General features: G+C 44.7%; 2 protein-coding genes across 5 annotated transcripts in view; one reads left to right on the forward strand and one right to left on the reverse strand.

The window, feature by feature from the left end:
* ISG20L2 (interferon stimulated exonuclease gene 20 like 2) overlaps positions 1-10,973 on the reverse strand; it is a 59,990-nt gene extending 49,017 nt beyond the window's left edge. The window contains exons 1-3 of the mRNA XM_078669827.1: positions 10,816-10,973; positions 8,048-8,129; positions 684-879 (exon numbers count right to left, since the gene is read on the reverse strand). The gene's annotated coding sequence lies outside the window, so the exon portion shown is untranslated. The remainder of the gene's footprint in view (positions 1-683; positions 880-8,047; positions 8,130-10,815) is intronic.
* The window catches only part of METTL25B (methyltransferase like 25B), a 471,174-nt gene continuing 468,455 nt past the window's right edge, over positions 10,963-13,681 (forward strand). Inside the window, exon 1 of one of the 4 annotated variants that reach the window (XM_078669825.1) lies at positions 10,963-11,116. The gene's annotated coding sequence lies outside the window, so the exon portion shown is untranslated. Of the gene's footprint in view, positions 11,117-11,287; positions 11,475-13,681 lie in introns of those variants that run through there. The other 3 variants (XM_078669822.1, XM_078669824.1, XM_078669826.1) reach the window with 3 other exon arrangements.

Genomic DNA, 13,681 nt, shown 5'->3' on the forward strand with positions numbered 1-13,681 from the left:
GCTGCTAAAGTTGTATCCAATATCTGCCTTGAGTACATATATATTTAAATAGAACCTGCGCACTTTTATTCACCAATGTCACTATTCATAGTGCCATTTTCATTGAAGCACCTACATTCTGAACCACGTCCTAATCAACGATCAATAACCGGTAAAAGAGCCCAAGCGTCTGAAGTCGCATATCCAGCCAGAGCCAAAATCTAAGAAACCATCTGACATGATGGATCCAGACTTTATCTACCACCCGCACTCAACGGGATGGTTCCCTGGGAAGAAAGTGGCACATCGCAGGTTGCTCTAAAAACCCCTAGACAAGTGGCCCGTGGTAGACTGCGCACTGAATGGCCTCATCCCACTCTGGGTGGTAAGGTTGACCAAACTCCAGAAATAGACAGCCTGGTCATTTAGCATTTATATAGCATGTGGGTCAGAAAAGCATAAAAAGCATGTTCACCAACAAAATACAGCTAATATTCATGGTGCCAATAATTCTGACTGGCAGCCAAAAATCATTTTGAGAACTTCAAAATACGTTCCATTATTGTAATCTGCTCTGTGAAACACGCCAGATGCATCATATATTAGAAAATAATCAGAGTATGTAACTTCAGAAATAAAAAACGCAGTAACTCAATAAAAGATGGCATAATTTAAAGTTTCCCCCTAAATAAATTACTACAGACCTCTAAATGTCCTCCTTGAAGGCCTTCATCTGCCTGCTTGTCTGACAACAGAAGTGCAAGCAAGTTTTTGGTGATGCTGGAAGGTTTCATTGCAATTAGTGAGTCAAGGGAAAGGACTTAAAAGCTTGAAGCCTCAGCCAGGTAGGATAGGTGTTGTTGAACAGCATGGTACACGAGTCACATCTGCTGCCGTCACCTAGGTTGAAAAAATAAATAAAAAGCACACATTTTTTTAAGCAGCAGTCAATACATCTTTAATTCACAATAAAACAAGTAATGCAACGGGGCTGCACAATCAACTTAAACTGTGTGACCAATAACCAGGAAGAGGCACAAGTAAATAAATTAAACAACTAACACCTGCCAGCTTGCCCAAGAGTACTGAACCAGTATAAAAAAGGTACAAAAATATTTAGAATAGGTTTATTTCGATCAATGTGCCTTGGTAGAGAGTAGACTAATGTTATCTACTTAAACTTGCAAAGAGGCTATACATAGTAAAGTAATGTTCACATATATCAAGGGGAGAGTTTACAACTGCAAAACGAGGAGCAGAATGAAGCAAGATGGCCGTTCTTTAGTAAGGCTCTGCGGTCAGAGCGAACAATCCTCCAACATATATATATGCACTCAGTTGTCAACAGACTGGTAGGATGGCAATACGAAAGTGCTCCCTTTGCCGCTGGAGCCGAAGAAAAACTCTACTGTGCAGTCTACTCTGTATCAACTGGATTAACTCCAGTTTATCGATTCTATAAAGAAAAACTGTGGCAAAAAGAGTCGCTGGGTTGTGGTCTCTAGGAATCTATGGAGGCACTGCACGACCCAGACTGATGCCGAGACACTGCATTTTGTAAGCAAGTGGGGTGGGAGACAGGAGTCTTTGCATGTACCGTGGTGATAAATTCCTGGTAGCGCAACTAAGCCTGTTAGTATCCCTGGACACTTTTTAGACCGCGTTGTAATTCAAAGTCAAAGTACTTCTGTTTGATGCAAGGTCTTATAACCTACGGATCACATGATATACTATGTATCCATAAACTTATTACCTGGATATAGCAGAGGCTGTGCTGACAAGACACCCTCCAGGGTAATCTCACAGGCCCTGCAATGATTTACCATACTGACACCCTCTGACGCCTTGACATGGATTATGGGGTTGAAGCTGGCTTGATGGCCTGAACCTCTGTTACTCCCTTGCATTATGTTACATGGTCCTGTTCTTGTTTTACGTTGGTTTGCCACAGTAGCAATTATGCATGCGCTGCTCTGCGAGAAATGTATTGAGGGCTCAAACTTGCAGTCACGTGCACGCGCGGAGCCGCCATGTGGGTTTCTGTCAAGGCTCATTAAGCCTTGAATGCCTCTCTCCGCCTTGCGAAAACCGCGACTTGAAGAAACGGTTCACAGCCTCTCTTTCCTACTTTCAATTAGTTGCTTCCCTGTGAAATGGATCCAAAAACGAAACACACTCTTGCGGGAAATGACCTTTTTCTGACATTTTTCTATTCCAAAGTGCAGCCTCAGGATGGAGAGAAATAAAAAGGTTTTAAATATGAAAAATAAATACATAACTAAATAAAGCAAGACAGAGTGGTTGCAAAGTGGCCAGATTGGTTTTATTCACATCGAAACACATCAGCCTCACTTTACAGACTTTGCAGTGAAGCGCTACTTTTCTTTTCTCGTCTTTCTTTGAACAGCATTGTTGTCCCCAGGTGGGGAAGTGCACCATTACTTGATGTACTGCAATACCTGGTTGATGGGTGGATTGGAAAATAAAATGTGTGCCTCTGTGTTTATGGATGTGGTCTTTTTAAACCATACTGCTTACGTTTATTAAGGATATAAGCAATGGACAATGAAACGGTTCCCTTCAGGGCACTGTAGTTACTGTCCTTAACTTTTTAGGTAAAACCACTTGCTGATTTCTGAATAGTGAGTGAGAGATCGTTATGGTAACCATGTTGTTTCTGCTTACATTTCACATGCTTTACTTAATCTTGCACTCCCTATGAGTGTTTGATTTTACTTTTTTTAGGCAGCATATTATAATTATATTGAATTAACCACATTGGTGCTAAGGCAATTCCCGCTGGGTGCTGAAAAGCTTTGAAACCCATTGTTCATGACAAGGTCAGCTCGTTATTAGCACAGCTCCAGTGTGCCTCATGACGAGCTGACCTTGTCATTAGCATGGAAGGGGTTAAGGCGCATCCTGGTGTTTATGGTGGGCACAATTGGGTTGGAGCTGAAGGCAGTGTGTGTTTTTCCTCAGTGGGGCGGTATGGTGTTCAGTGGGGGAAGAGGATGAGGCACTATGGCCAGAGCGGTCGAATTTGGAACCGGGAGCCGGGTTCAGCTTTCATGACCAGTCCCTCAGACCACTCTCCTGAGGGAGCACATTCCCATGCTAGACCTTAGAAAGCCCAACTAGACCTCAGAAGCCTAGGTGCCTTAGCACCAGCAGGTGGACCTTTTCAGTGGCAAGTGTGGGTTAACTTTGAAGGCCTGTCAACCACAATCCATACTGAAGTTCACCTCCAGCCTTGCTGGCAGGCCTACTAAGCAGCACACCCTAGAGCAACAGTGATCCAGTCACTGTGACTCCGTCACTGAGGTCACATGAACCTTGAGCAGGTTAGGGCGGTGCGACAGTGTGACCGCACTGGTTACCTATTTCAGCTGGGAGCGTAGTGTTTGCAAGTATATTATGGTTTTTAAAAAACATGCTGCCTCCTTCCTGGCCTCCAGCAACAATAAAAATGTCACGATAACTTTGGTGATTAATGTTCTTTCTAGAGAGAGATCGGAGTTTTGTCTAATGGAAGGGTTGACTCCTGGGGTTAATGGGTTAATGTGGCTGCTGCAAAGAACATGTACCATGCAGATCACAAAGTGCACATGATGTTAACTAGGTTAGTAGGTTACTGCTTGTGTCAGAGAGATCCTTTTGTTACGTGCAGTTTATAAGTTAAAATCCTTGCAGTTTATAAGTTAAAATCGTAACATAGAACAGTGAGCTATTAAACTATACGGCCTACTAGTATGGTTGTCATGTGGCTTCTACACCTTGTAGTCCTTTGTCTTATGTAACATTTCCTGTAGTGATTTACACACGTATAAATGATTGTCTCTGTGTAGTGTCCGAAGCGTAGGTGATCTTTGGGGGCACCAACAAACATTGTTGCACAGGGCGCCATCAGCAATAAAGCCTGCCCTGCCATCGAGGGCAGTCTGCCACACCCATTGGTACCTCCATTGGCCTTGTTTCAGCAGTAGTAGCTGCAACTCATCAAGGATCGGCAATGCAGGATTTGCACACACACTAAACTAAGTTTGCAAACTTCACACTCTCGGCTTCATACCCAAGCACTTTTAACATGTGCTACCTGCTCTGAAGCCACTGGAATTATGCAGCAATGGGGGACAAAATGATGCTGCAGTGTTGACTAAATTATGCAACAAAAAAAAAAAAAGACTGCAGCGTAATGCAATATATCTTCTTATATACATTATTATTTAGACAATTTTACACATGTTAAGTCTCTGCAAAGAATCTGCCTCATTAGTATCAGTATAACATACAAATGCAGCAGTGAGAAAGGTGATCAGTCAACCTTTGCAAAGTGCCGTCCACTTTGCACTAAAGTCAAGTTTTTTAGTAACTTTTTACCGGTTTGAGCTACAAAAATGATTAGTTAAAACTGCAAGATTATGCAGTGGATGATGTATTATGTTACAAATATGGCAGAGCCATAATTATATAGAAAACATTTGCAAACTAGGATATTTTGCCATTCATGTTTGAACTGCTCTTGTGGTAGAAGGGAGGAGAAGTGCTAATGAGAGAAACTGCATGGCCTGGGGACAAATGGCTTGTAATTCCATTTTTAAGCGTATTTGGGACATTGTGGGATTGGAAATATATTCCACTTTGTGAATGTATACAAATGCCAATAACTCCTATAAAACCTTAAATAATCAAGTGTATCCATTGGTTGAATTAAATAACAATAAGCTGTAACTGGTCGGTGAAATGCCAAACAAATACTAAAAATTGGGATGTTTGGCACATTCTGACCACACCTCTGACTCCACCCACTGATCCAATCCTTGGGTTATCCCCGCCCTCGGAGTCTCCGGCCACAGTTGCCCTACTTTTTTTCCCCACTTCGACCACTGGGTACAATCATGGACTTGAAACAGTGCAGCAAGGAGATGTATATCTACTCTGTGTGGTGAGGAATTGTAAACTCCGGAAGTTTAACTCTTCAACACCCTGGGATTACGCTCTCTTGCGCGCATTCCGTCTCTCTCATTTTCCTCTCTCCCCTTCCTTCACTGCCTCTCTCCCTCACTCTAGTCCTCTCCTCTTTCTCATGTTCTCATCCTTTCTTTATCTCGCACTCCCTCTCTCCATCTCTGTATCCTCTCCCTGTGTCTCTTTTCTGCTCTCTGTGGCATTGTGTCTAAAGCACACACACTTGTCTTTCTCCGTTTATCTGTTTCCTTCGCCCACCCCCGCAACTCTTGCCTTTTCTTCCCTATCAAGTACTGTTTGAACGACGCAAGAAAAATATGATATCTTCATTTAAGGTGTTAAGAATATCGTTAACATTTACATCCAGAAAGTCAGATTCGAAATATCTTTTCCTTTAAGGGCAATAAAAAGTTTTATTTAAATCTATATCTCTAGAAAACATTATAATTTGTAATATTGAAAAGTCTTTTCTCCTAATGGAAATTAAATGTTAATGTTTCTGATCAAAGCATGTATTTTCAACACACGCTTTTTAATCGATGTGTGTAATTTTTAGCTCCACTTAGCTTAAGAGCCGTGTGGGTGCAATACAGATTCCATATGCTTTTCTCATCAGTTTCTGGCAGCCTGCTGTAAATCATGTAGACAACTTGTCACCAAATGGAGCTAATCACCCGGGACACCGACCCTTATTCCTTACAAACTTGCCACATACAGTCTCAAAGCTCTCCCTGCAATGCCCCTTGACCGGTCTTGATGTTCTGCTCGCTCGGTAAAAAGACAACGATTCGAACAGCTAAACATGTCACGGCTGACTCGGGAACTACGGGGCATGGGTTTGCCAAAGACAACTGTCTGGCTTCTCAGGAGAGGAGCAGAAACTCATTTGCCTGGCAAGTTTTGCATGATTTTCTTGTCTGATTGGCACTTTTTAGTGCCGCCTGTTGGGTACTGCTTTGAGACAGTTTTTTAAGATTAGGTGTCTGGGGAAGAAGTATCACCCGGTGTCCAATAACTCTTTTTATGGTGTATAATCTATCTTCTGTAGATTCTTCACCCCTCCCCCTTCTCTCCTTTTGAGGTTGGGCCAGTACTAGAAAGGTTCCATTGTAAGTTCGGTTTGATACTTACATCTGTCTAGTTTCCCCCTCCTTGGGCTTTGGTTGGCCGCCAGGAAAAACAAGCATTGGCATAGCCAATAGGTCTCGCCTTTAGTACCTTATAAGTGTTTAGCCATGCAACAGTTGATGTACCAAGGATATTGTGCTGCATAATTAAATACTTATAAGGTCCCAAAAAGCGAGACCTATTGGCTATGCCAATGCTTTTTTGTGGGTGGGTTTAATGTTATGGTGAGTTTGGGCTACGAGTGTGGGAGTGAGGTTACTGTTCTAATATGATTATCTCGCTAAAGGTGAACCAAGTTAACGATGCAAGGCAGCACTGTGTAGTAAATTGTACCAGCATGTCACTGCACTCTGTTTGGGAGGGGACCCTAGCCAAACAAACAAACTCATAAGATAGGAGTGAGATGCACCTCTGGTCAGTATGACTTGGCACGCCAGAGGTCTCAATGACCCTTTAAGGTACTCCATGCCCTCTCAATCTAGACCGGCATAGGGTCCACATAGCCCTGTTACAAGAAACCCACTAAGTCACAGGCAAGCCATGCAGGGGCACCCAGAGAATGGCCGCATATACCTTTTTATACTGATAATCGTCTTATGGAAGTGGAGTAGCTATTCCAATTAAGAAGCAATTGCCTTTCTGCTCCAAAGCGCTCTCACAGACTACCAGTGGTGCCATGCCATCACCAGGAGAAAGGTAGGTTCATAAAAACTCATATCTAGACAGCACGATCATGCACACAATATTCTAACTTACATTTATGACATTACACTCGGATAGCTGAGAGATGCACAAAGAGCATTTCTAGATAACCCTATCACGACATCTGAATTTCAAGAAGTTATAAGCGTACTTCCAAAAGTGTAAAGGGCCTGGCGCAGATGGCCTTCCTGCAGAGTTTTACAAGCGTTGTGCCTCACTTCTGCCCCCCCTACTTGTAGTGTAGGTGGAGGCCTGCCAACTGGGGGTCACTACCGCAATCCACACATGAAGCAGTAATCAATACCCTTCTAAAGCAAGAGAAGGCCCTTGTCAGCGTGATTCCTACTGACCACTTTCCTGTTGAATTGGAATTGCAAGATGCTAGCTACGGTGCTTGCAAATCGCCAATGCTCCTCATGCCCCATCTCGCCCAACTGGAACAGTCTGGTTTTATACCAGAGTTGGCCACAGCCCACAATTTGGGTACTCTATTCGTACTCTATTCGTAGGACTTAAGATCTGAGCCTTGAAGCAGTTGCTGTGTTTCTAGATGTCACTAAGGCGCCCAAATCCCTCCAGTGGGACTATAGCTTTATGATACTCCTTCGGATGGGCTTCCTAAATTAGATTCTAGTCTGAATCAGTCTACTATTTACCCAGCAAAAGACTAAATTATGCCTTAATGGAGTGCTATCCAATCCCTTTTGTTTGACATGAGGCACTAGACAGAGCTGGCCACTCTACCTCCTTCTGTTCAGGCTGGTCATGGAGCCATAGCAGCAACCTTAAGGCAACATATTTCGCAACACGCCATTTGCTACACAAGCCGACATATACGTATTTTGCTACATGTGGATGATGTAACACTCCATTTTCGCAAATCCAATTGTGTCTGTAGATCAGGATATTAAGAATGCTGGAATACATTATTCAATTTCCAGGCGTGGTTCAAGTTGATTGAACAAAAGTGACGTATTCACCAAAATTGGCTATTTTACATAAGACCAATCAACAAATAGAACCTTAAGAAGAGCAATAATTGTCTTTTCTTGGCAGTCCGTTCATACTCACTTGCCGTTTACAAAAGGAAGATTGTGGCACACTAAGCCTCCTTCATGAGGATCAAAACTGTCATATGGAGGCATGCAGCAAAAGTTTACTGAGCTGCTTTCTTGACAAAAGGGTAGGGCAATAATTCCACAGCAAGAAACAGCATAATGAATGGCAATATACCTGAAAACTTGTGAAAACAAGCCGCAACAAACTTTACCTTCAGAAGAAATTTTGTTTCTTTGCTTGCAGAGCTGTTGCACACCAAGCAGGTTTTTGACATGGGATTCGTCTTAGGCAGCCTAGGTAGAACATAACATATATTAATTGGTTACCGTACTTTTGAACATTCTTACTCTTCTGTTCAAAATGGTATAAGTAATGGTTTTGAATAGTTGGATACACAAATATAAGATCTATCCCATTAGCCAAAAACCCTCTACAAAACATTGCATGTTGTGACTGAAACAGCCAAAACTTTTAACGAGACTGCATACACTAACTTCATTTATAACTAATACAATGCCCCATCACTCAAGACACTGATCCGTTTTGATCCAATGAAGAAGGAGCATCTAATTACCCAAAGATCACAGCAAAGGCACAATTCGATGACAGTTTGAGAAAGATCAAAGGAAACTAACGGAAAAACAGATTTTGTGGAAAGTTCAAAGTTTCCCATCACAATCGAACTGAAGCACGGATAGAGGTTAGGTAGCGTAGTCCGGCTGAGACGCAAAAACGTAGTATTGCTGCTTAAAACCACAAATGCTAGGAGGTTCAATTGTCAAGATCAAGGGCGTTTCTTTCAAGATCATCCACATTTCCATGCAGCGTGTTTCGATATGCTAGAGATAAGGCAGCCACTGTAGGGTTTTCTGTTTTGCAGCTTTGTACACCTACTGGAATATCACTTGTTAAAAACACACGTACAAATGATGCACCTCTAATGCAGTTTTAGGTGACTGATAAAAGTGCACGGGGATAGCTATGAAGAGGATTATCTCTTTCGGCAATTCATGGATTGGTCCAATGCAAATGGCCCTCCAACTTCCCATAAGCCTAAATGACAGCAGAACTACAAGAATATCAGAGACAGCCAAAATAAAGCTGTCATTCGACAAAACCTCTTAAGAGGAGATAACCACTACAGTTTATTTGGGTTTACTCAAACTGACACATCACCTTCACCTTGTTATGGAAGCAGCATTCCAGCTGGTTTTGCAATTACCTAGAGTGTACATTATAGAGTACCTTAAAAAAACTTCAGGGTCTGTACATTAAAAATAGGATAGTCTATAAGGCCTTGCACACGACGCGCCTGGTGAGATCTCTTAAATGCCCCCCTTCCCGACAAATGTATACATTATGTATGGAGAATACCAAGTACCTAAAATAAGGAGATTTCAAATGAGAGGCAGTTTTCCCCTCTCCTGTTACCAAGCTGTGCAACAAGGTCCAGAGGATAAATATTGAAAAACTCCTTTCAAAAAAGCACTCAAAACATAAATTTTATATAATGAGACCTAACATATGTTATACTGATGTTACTTTAAAGTGCTGCAACGGCCTATAATAGTCTTCGTCTAGGGCTAGAAATCCATTCTGGGTGGCAGTGAACTCTATAAGCAATATACATTCAAGTGGAGAGAGCACCACTGGCTGATGAGAAGGTTGACACATAGTGCTCCCCATTATGTTATACGATGACCATGCCCAACCTGGCAGTATCAGTATGAGAATCAACGCGCCTAATCAGAGATTGCTAGCACAAGGACGAGCACATTTTAAACAACTATTTACTTTTTTAACACAACACTCTTCAGTGCTTCATGCAAAGAGGCAACGGTGATTGAGAAGCACACAGATGTTGTGGGGCATAACTGCCAAACTAAGAGACTACCTAGATTAACGTTTTCGTTCCAACTATGGGGATAAGAACCTAAAAAAATACGCAATTAGTAGAAAACGATTAAGCTTAGCACACCACACCACAGAAACTGCCCTGCTGTGTGTGTGTGACTATGTATCTGTAAACATGTAACATTTACATGGATCCCTCGGATTTTCCTGCCCTCTTTCTAGAATTTGTCAGGCTCTAGGCAACGAATGTCATTTTAGTGCTGCACTCGCAACTTTCCATGCAAAAATTAATCTCAGCCACTGGCAATCACTCAGGGACGTATCTCAATCCATTTTTCACCCACCATGCAACCAGTGTTTGGACCCAGCCATATGCATTTCAGTCTTGAGCCTGCTCAAGTGTGCACAGTCTTGCCCGAACTGCCAGACAGGGTCCTCCCAGAACAGGAATACAAGGAACCCAGGACCAGTTTCGACCTAATAGGTCGTATCAGTCACACGAAGCGAAAAAACGGTGATGCGGCCCCGAGCGATTGCCAGTGGAATCGATGAATTATAGCATCTCATCCATCACTTGATGAATGTTGGACTCTGCATAGTCTATCTTTTCTTCCAGTTTCATGTTTCCCACACACAATTTTAGTAAATCTTGACCTAAACTTTAAGTTGACACAATACACTCCGTACATACGGACCTTAATGTGCCATGAACTATATTTCAGACAAATCAGGGCTGTGAAAAGCACAATAACTACCCCTCCCCCCATGGATAAACAGATAGAGCAATAACTCGCGCAAACCCAACAACCACAAACAGTGAAAATTCAGCACTGGCACTATCCTACACACCGGAGTACGAATAGGCCAAACCAAGTACTCCCAGATCGGCGTGTGCTGCCCCCCACCCCCAAAGGAAAGTAGACCATGCAGGGCCGCAGACCAGTACTCTAAGATCCTGCGGGTTGGTGGCCACGTGCAGCCCCACAGACGGGCAGACTAGTCTTATCCCACAGAGGAGCAGGGTTGCTCTTGATACCGGAAATCGGCGATACTTTAAAGTATCCCACTCCCAGTAGAGTATTGGAAAGTCCCTTTCGACAGTTAAGGGGTTCGAGTCAGACCCACCGCAATCCTCGGGGACTCCGGCCGGCCGCGCTGGCCCTACTTTGGGGTCAGCAGTGATACTTCCAGGCCCAGGCAGGGCACCGCATTACTTGGGGAACAGCACAGAGGGACGGAAGGTGGCCCAGGAGGTGACGTCCTCATCATGACGTGTGTACAGCCCGAGCAGCTCTCCGCTCCTGAGCGCACAAAAGAGCTGCTTCAAAACGCAAACCATCCAGATTGAGTTTGCAATGGGTGCTACTCATCGGCACCGATCCAGCCTCAGATGGCGTCTCCCGGCTGCCTCAGCCCCAACCTCCAGGTCAGCAAGACAGGAGCAGAAATGTTTAAGCTGATTTCATAACCAGGACACCGGCTAAGACTGGGGAGGGCAGCAGCTAAATGCTGGCGTAAGGGCACGTGCACTTCCGGGCCTCGCAGCCAATGAGCAACTGGCAAGCGACTCCTCAACCAATCTTTACAGGAAGTCAAAAGAGGCCACGCCGCTAAATAACCCACTCACAGCTAGCCACTACAACACCAATCATTTCCACACAATTTTGGGAGGTGCTCAGTCCTTCTTCTATGATTACTTCTCTACGTTTCCAGCTTGCTTTTGTAGCCTGGTTTTGCTTCTCAGTGCCGTTTATTACGCCCTCCTCGGGTACAGTTACCTCTAGGTATTTTCCCTAATGTGAAACAAAGCCCCGTTGTAGAAAATGTCAGTTATCGATAGTGAATATCTACATTATGTATCATTTGGTATTGATGGTGCCATTGTTGAAAACTTTGAACGTCTTTTCAGGTCGAAGCCTACCAAACAGAGCTATTGTCTGGGTTGCTAAAGACATCTCGGGGACATTAGGAATGCTGACCTATTGCTGACCCATTGGCTTTGTGGTTTGTAACTCACATTTGTTTGCATTCTGGCTTTATTTGTTTTAGGCTGCCCAACTTGAGCTAGTCCATCCTGTGGAGCACAGCCTTTTTAGGTCGAGGACCGTCGCACTGCGCAGCAGTGGGCGGAGTCCGAAGAATTTATGTTTTTTAGTTAGTGGGGCTTGAACCCACCCCTCTTCTCCATTGATTGGCTGGCTTCCTAAACGGAGGCCAGTCATTGGAGGAGAGGGGCGTCACTCGGTTGAAGCCCCGTCTTTTTCATATTCGGGGGCGTGTTTTTTGCGTTCTTTCGCCCTGTGACGTCATCCGTCACTCAGAACGCAAAAAACACGCCCCCGATTCCGAAACCTCCCTCATCTACCGGGTGCCTACCCCGGATTTGTAGTGTTGATTCACGAAGAAGCAGGTTGAATAGTTATAATGTAGTTTATTGTAGAAATACATTGCTGCCGGAATCCACTTTTCTCCCTCCGGGCCGCCGCGCTGCCTGCGACGACCCGGAAGTAGTGGGCAGAGAAACCGGAAGCGGACGGGAGCCTACCCTGCGCTCCGATGCAGAGGAGTGAGGCAGAGGGGTGAGCTCCGCGGGGCTCCCGTGTTACGGTAGAGCCCCGCCTGCGGCGGTGAGGAGAAGGAGCAGGTTCCGCGTCGGGGCTCCCGGGTGAGGAGGAGAGCCCCGACAAATGCTGGGAAATTGTCTCAGATAAGTATAATGCTATTGCGGCGGATCGTCCGTTGCGGGGATTCAACAGGAAATTGCATCCTCAACCTTTGCCCTCTCCTCCCTTCTTTCGCTTCCCCACCCCTCTATTTCTCTTCCCCTCCCCTCTATTTCTCTTCCCCTCCCCTCTATTTCTCTTCCCCTCCTCTCTATTTCTCTTCCACTTCTCACAACCTCACCCCTCCCCGCGTGTTTCTGCCTCTCCTCCGTGCTTTGTCCTGTGTACAACAAGAGGCAGATTATTCGAACAGGAAACCAAAACAAATGGGTGCCTTTCATTCGGCATCCATGTTGTTCGCTCTCAGCAGCTTCCAGTGTGCCATATAGTCACGGTTTATGATTCAGACTGCGATTTGCTGGCCGTGCAAACAAACACGCTGCCGTGGATATCAAAACCCTGCCCCTGCTCTGCCTCTGTGTGGAATATAGTGTTTATAATGACGGCTTGCACTTTAGCCTGGATCTGGCACTTTGTTAATGATTGCCTGAGTGGTAACCACTAACAAAACGTTGTATTCTGTATTTTTCGTTCGCTCACAATGTTGAAGGAAATGTACCACCATGGTTTATTGCTTATAAATGATATACGCACATGGTGTCGTATTGGGAGTAACAACGCTGAGTTTAACCTACATTTTCCTCCTTTTTAGGTTTCGCCTGGCGTCCACTGCGCAGCAGTGTCGCCAGGCGAAATCTTTTGTTCTTCAGTACGGGGCTTTAACCCGCCTCTGTCTTCCATTGGCTAGCTCCATAAATGGTGGCTAGCCATTGGAAGAGAGATGTGCCAGTAAATGTTGGAGCAGATTCGTGGGCGTTCCGGTGATTTTGTCCTAGCTCCCCCCCTTTTTTGCCGTCATGAAGAGGTGGGCCCATTGTGGGTGTTTACTTTTTTTTTCTTTAGGATGTTTGCGGCCGCCATTTTTTCATGGAGCTCGGGCAGGCGGGTCGCGAGTTCGATCGGGAGCCTGGCCCTCCACATCATTGACTCGGAAGGAGAGCAGGCAGGAGATTGATGGCTGCAATGTCCTCCCTGGCCCAGCTGCTACCTCGGTGATTGCTTCATGTCGCTCCGGTACGTAGATGTGCTGAGGTCAGGGCCGCGCTGCCTGCTACACGCCTGCTCTCATGAACTCTGCCGATGGAAGTGACAACGGGTGCAGCCACCGAGCAGAATGTAAATGGGCCAGGCTCCACCCGGTGCAATGACAACGTTGTTTCTTGGATTGTGTGTGGACAATTGAGTGCCTGTTTCGGTGTGAAAGTATT

The sequence above is a fragment of the Lissotriton helveticus genome, chromosome 12, assembly GCF_964261635.1.
Source record: "Lissotriton helveticus chromosome 12, aLisHel1.1, whole genome shotgun sequence".
Lineage (NCBI taxonomy): Eukaryota > Metazoa > Chordata > Amphibia > Caudata > Salamandridae > Lissotriton > Lissotriton helveticus.